The sequence below is a fragment of the Eretmochelys imbricata genome, chromosome 1 (assembly GCF_965152235.1).
Source record: "Eretmochelys imbricata isolate rEreImb1 chromosome 1, rEreImb1.hap1, whole genome shotgun sequence".
In the NCBI taxonomy this organism is placed as follows: domain Eukaryota; kingdom Metazoa; phylum Chordata; order Testudines; family Cheloniidae; genus Eretmochelys; species Eretmochelys imbricata.
Genome location: NC_135572.1, coordinates 332,668,452 through 332,674,451, shown reverse-complemented (window position 1 = coordinate 332,674,451; position 6,000 = coordinate 332,668,452). Strand labels below are relative to the sequence as shown.

The window sequence follows — 6,000 nt, the reverse complement described above, 5'->3', positions numbered from 1 at the left end:
AATCTGGTCAAATATCACAGTGGGTGTAGGGAAGCAATTTCTCAACACCTCAAACAGTTACATCTTGCAACAGCTAGTTCTAGAACGGAGTAACTATTTCTTCACTGAGGTCTTGCGTAGTCTCGGGAGATTTGCACCAGTCCCACTATTTACAACAGTCCCAATCCCTAATGCGCAATAGCAAAAGATAAATAAAATAAACCCGTGGCTTGCACCAGCGTGACTTACCGCAGCAGGTGAACTAGCACTGGTGCAAGCCCCGTCTCACAGGGGTGCAGGCAGCACCTCCATGGGGGTGGGGGAAATTGCATTGGTGTAGGGGCACCCTTACAAAACCTGCAGTACAGACTGCGCCTCACTCCGAGGTCACACACAGGCTTTGTTTCAGCAAGTAGGAACATAGCAGACCGGGCCATACCAAACCTACCGCTGCCACGACCCTGGAGAAAGGGGGATTTAAAACTCCAGCGCGCCCTCCCCCCGTTCCTCAGAGGCTGTCCTGTGCTCTGCACTCCCCCCTGCGCTGCCCCACTCACAGAGCAGCCCCCGGGTGCCCTCCCCGCCCCCTGCGCGGCTCACGGGGGACGCCCTGGGCTTCCCCCCGTGCTGTCCTTCCGCCGGGCGTGGTCGCGGCTGCCCCGCAGAGCTGCCAGCGCCCTGCCCCGGCTCAGGCCCGTGCGCGGCACTCGCAGTAGCTGCCAGGTGCCGGGCCGGGCACCACAGGGCCGCTCCCGCCCACAGGCTCGGCGCCGAGCTGGACCGAGCGGCGGCAGCTGCCCGCCGCGGCCCCAGGGGGAGGTTCCGCAGCCGGCTGCCCAGCGCGCCGGGAGCCGGACAGGAGGCGGCCGAAGCTCCGGGACTGCCGGCGCCGGGCTCCCCTCCGCCCGCGGGTCCTGCCCGCCTCTCGGCTGGGGAAAACACCTGCGCGGAGCCGGTGAGTAGCGAGAAGCCGGGCTCGCCCCTGGCTCCAGCAGAACAGGCTCGTTTGTTTCCTCCCTGTCTCTCCGGGCTACAGGCAGCTGCTGGGACACGCACCTCCCCCTGCGCTCCGGGGGCACTGGGTGCCGAGGCGAGGCTGCGGGTGCGGGGGAGTAGGAGGCGTGTTGTAACAGCAGGACTTGGAGTGCAGCAGCTCTGGAGCAGGGGGGCGGCCTTGGGTGCCAATGATACCTCGGGGGGGGGGGGCAGGTGTGGGCCTTAGAGAAAATGGGGTTTGCAGCTGTTGTGTAGCTCCAACACACGCTTCCAACACAACTTGGCTTACGGGCTTCAAGGCTTGTTTGACTCACTTTTCCTCAGCGAAAGCTATGGTATAGGCCTGCTACTTTTACCTTCTGGGAGTTCTCAATTCTCAGGCCCTGATCTTGCAATGAGCTCTGTGCAGGTGGACCACTTGCCCGTGCAGAGCCCCCCCGAAAGTTAAGAGACGGGTCAGATCACAGTGCAGAAGCCTTCCTTACTTTACCACTGACATAAGCAACCCTGAAAAAAAAAATTAATGTAGACAAAGCCAACAGAAACACACTAACCAGTGGGTACAGCTCTAACAGTTGTAACACCAATGTATTGTGTATATAAAGACTGGGTGGGGTCAGGGATTTTTGGCCCCTAATTTTCTAATGCCAGTGTAGTTCAATCCTATGAGATTGATTTATTGTTAGTTCACAAAACCTGGAAGTGTATCCTGCACACAGGTTGGCCATTCTTACAGTTGGCAGGTGTATGTGCTTTTAAACTCCGGAATGACTGCTGTAGATTTTAGAATCTGAGGAATTTCTGCTAAATCTGCATAGTGACCGTTGTAGAATTTGAGTTGTGATTTGACTGCTGTGGTGTTCTAAGTTCTGTAGCAATAAATACAGACCTTCTAAGCTTTAGAAGAATTATTATGGAAGCATATGTAAATATTTCTTAATATAAGTAATAAAATAGGTTAGACTGTTTAAAACCTAGGAAAATTCTTTGACTAATATGTTAATTACAATAGAGTTAAGGTTAACTATTAATTTAATGTGTCATCAGTGTTTTAAGTTTAAATTTATTTTCAATTTTTTTCTTGCAGTTTTTTTTCACTGTAACAATTTAAATTCTGTTTTATTACTCTCAATTTATTTAAACCCTAATCCTGAAAATGTTTACACATACAAGTAATTTCACCCAAAGGGACTATTCATTTGCATAACTGGGAGTGTAGATTAAATTCTTCAAATCAGGGACTATTTGAAGTCATATGGTGCCAAATAGCATGGTGCCCTAATCCTGATATCCTATAGCTCAAACAGAAGGTATGGGCTTGATGCAGAAACTATTGAGTAAAGTTCTTTGGCCTATGTTATGCAGGAGGTCAGACTGGCTGATCATAATGGTCCCTTCACACCTTAAAATCTGTTAACCTAATCTATTGCAGTATAAATATTAAACACTAATAAATGGATTTTCTCATCTAACAGATAATGTCTGTTGTGTCCTTCCTATACATACAGGCCATAAATCTTCCAATTATTGTATACACCCTGTACCTGGCATAAGAGAAGAGTATTGGTGGAGACGAAATCACCATGCGACTAAAGACCAGAGTGTTGTAAATAAAATGCACAATAGGAAAAAGTAGGCAGTAAGCAGAATGCTGCAGGGACCTTCATTGTTAATTTCCTTACTTTCAAACTTTTGTTTGCTTTTGTGAAATATTACTGTATTGTTAAAAGAAAAGGAGTACTTGTGGCACCTTAGAGACTAACAAATTTATTTGAGCATAAGCTTTCGTGAGCTACAGCTCACTTCATTGGATGCATTCAGTAGAAAATACAGTGGGGAGATTTATATACACAGAGAACATGAAACAATGGGTGTTACCATACACGCTGTAATGGAGTGATCAGGTAAGGTGAGCTATTACCAGCAGGAGGGGGGCGGGGAACCTTTTGTAGTGATAATCAAGGTGGGCCATTTCCAGCAGTTGACAAGACTGGATACAATTAACTTAGGTTTGAATAAAGACTGGGAGTGGATGGGTCATTACACAAAGTAAAACTATTTCCGATGCATCCAATGAAGTGAGCTGTAGCTCACAAAAGCTTATGCTCAAATAAATGTGTTAGTCTCTAAGGTGCCACAAGTCCTCCTTTTCTATTTCCCCATGTTTATTCCCCCCTCCCCCCTCAGATGTTCTTGTCAATTGCTGGAAATGGCCCACCTTGATTATTACTACAAAAGGTCCCTCCCCTTCCCCCCCCCCCCCCGCTCTCCTGCTGGCAATAGTTTACCTTACCTAATCACTCTCCACTAGAAAGTATGCTAGACAACTGGCATGTGCACATTCATGCTTCCTATCAACAGGATTTTACCAGCGTTCACCTGGCTCATCTGAGAGTTATTAATCTTCTAATGGGTTTGACGTACTGGGTATGGGTACATACAGTTTTGTTTTTTACAATATCTTGTTTGCATAGTTCAGCACTGGATTATAACCGATGTAGAAAAGTCAATACCCCTGCAAGGAAAGGATACAATCCCCGATACAGAATGTATTGGATATTAAATTTCCGTGTCTACATGGGAAAGGTTATACTGAAAACAACCTAAGATGTCTATTTAAACCAATATTGTTACACCAGTATAACCCTCCATGTAGACATCCTTATTCTGCTTCAGAGTGCCTTTTTTTTTTTTTAAGTTTAGTTTAGTTTAGTTTGTTGTTTGGGAAAGTAAACTGAAAAAGCCACTCCTATACCAAAATAAAAGTTTTTCATATGGTGGGTTCTGCCAGTATGACTATATCAGTATTACTGGTAAAACATTCCCACCTGGACAAGCTCTAATAGTTGCACTTGATCTTATTTAAAAAGCTAAGTTCAATAGATATTGTGACTATTTCATAGTACAAAATATAAAATTAAAGCCATAATGATAATACCACATTGTCCTCCTATATAATCTTTCATCAGATCTTCTCAAAACACTTTATAAATGCTTATTATGAATTAAATCTCACAACATCATTACAAACTAGATTAGTAGTATTCCTGTATTGGGTAAACTGCAGCACTAAAAGATTAAGTAACTTGCCCAAGGCATATCTATATTTCTAGTGACTAGAACTAGATTTATCCCCAGTATAAATAGTTTGGCCTGAGGAGTCCATGTTTCCAGTCCCTGCCATTAAAATTATAAATAGTTGCAAGCTATGGTTGATGCCCAAATATTGGACTGTTTATCTTTTTTCTTCTGCAAGAATCCCTATTTGTTTAATCAAAGCTTATAAATAAAATTTTAAAATGGTCCAACTTCAGAAGTTTCACTTTGGGTAAGAACTCAAAAGTTTGAATGGCTCAACTGTAAAATTGTACTGGAAATCTTTTGAAAACTGACCCTCTCATCATATTTTCAATACTTCATAGTAGGGTCAAAAATATCAAAAGAAACATCATTTTCTTAGTGTTTGGGTATTTCCAGTGCCAAAGAAAACCAGGAAGTACAGAGATTTGTGGAAATTAAATCTAACACAGAACAAGAATTCACCCACTCTTTTTGAAATGCCAAAAAGGGTTTGGCTTCGTTCTTATTTTACCTTACCTGGCTGTTAATCCCTAGTAACAGACAATGTGATCTTAAAAGAACTGTGTGTTTGTATTTTTGGCTTTCTGTAACTTTGTCATTAAAATGTAGATATGAAAATGTATATTTTTTAGAAAAAAAGGGGAGAAAGAGGGGGAAAAATAGACTTCCCGAGTGACTCGATTTGCAGGAAACTTCTTTAGTGGTATTAGATGCCACTAACAGAGGTTCTGCGATTTTTGTCAGATACTGGGGATGGGCGACAGGGGATGGCTCACTTGATGATTACCTGTTCTGTTCATTCCCTCTGAAGCACTAGGCTAGATGTACCTTTGGTGTGACCCAGTATGGTTATTCTTATCTACATGGTATCAATACACATGCCAAACATCCAAACTGGATTACTATTAAATATTATACTGTGGTATCACTCATGACTTGGACTCCATTGAGCTCTTCACTGCACATAGAAAAGAGACAATCCCCATCCAAAGGGCTCACAGTCTAAAGATATAGTACGGCATCTGAACTGGAGTGGACCAGAAGGTGGGGGTCGAGGCCCAAATAGAGCTGGGAAAGAGGAACTCTAAGGCCCAGACAGTTGGCATTGATGTCCTAATACCATGTACTATATCTGAAGCAATGGATGGCGGGACCATTAGATTATCACACAATACCGCCACCACTGTCCTTTGCAAATGGATGAGTCCAAAACATTTTTTTAATGGCTGGGCAGTGTATAGGTTTACTGTCTATTATGTAAGATGACAACCAGTCTGATCAGCTGGTTGATGTTTATCAGAATAGTTGACCAGGAAATGAAGTGTGTTTGTTTTGGTGGAACTGATCTTTAAACATATGCCAACCAACCATAAGAATGTTAGGACTGGTTCTTGCTAGCTTCTGCCAGATCTAAGGAGGCACAGCCATTAAGATCCTAATGAATCCAAGTATATTTAATGATGTCAGGTCAATGGGATTCCATTAGATCCAAAATGTTTAGGTAAAACATATATGGGTCCATTGACGTAAAAACTTACAGCTAGTAGCTTGTGGTTAGGACACATTCTTTCATTTTATGAATTTTCATCTATGGGCAGATCTACACTATAGGGCTCAGTTGACCTAAGTTATGCAACTCCAGCTGGGTCAACGGGAGAAACTCTCCTGTCGACTTACCTTATGCTTCTCGTTCTGGTGGAGCATCGTAATTGATGTGAGAGTGATCGGCAGTTGATTTATCAGGTCTTACTTCCAGTAAGTGGAGACAAGCCCTATGATATGTAGAGACAGATTTGTTTTCTATAACCCCAGCTCCGCAGGGTGTGGGAGGGGCTCAGGGGTGCAGGCTTTCAGCGGTGCTTACCTCCCGGAAGTAGCGGCATGTCCCCCTGCTGGGTCCTACGCGGAGGCACAGCCAGATGGCTCTACACGCTGCCCTGTCCG

The 6,000-nt window shown here is 44.1% G+C and overlaps 1 protein-coding gene across 1 annotated transcript in view; it reads left to right on the top strand.

The window, feature by feature from the left end:
- The first annotated feature begins 752 nt into the window (after nt 1–752).
- Nucleotides 753–6,000, top strand: part of PIK3CG (phosphatidylinositol-4,5-bisphosphate 3-kinase catalytic subunit gamma) — a 54,506-nt gene continuing 49,258 nt past the window's right edge. The window contains exon 1 of the mRNA XM_077835464.1: nt 753–934. The gene's annotated coding sequence lies outside the window, so the exon portion shown is untranslated. The remainder of the gene's footprint in view (nt 935–6,000) is intronic.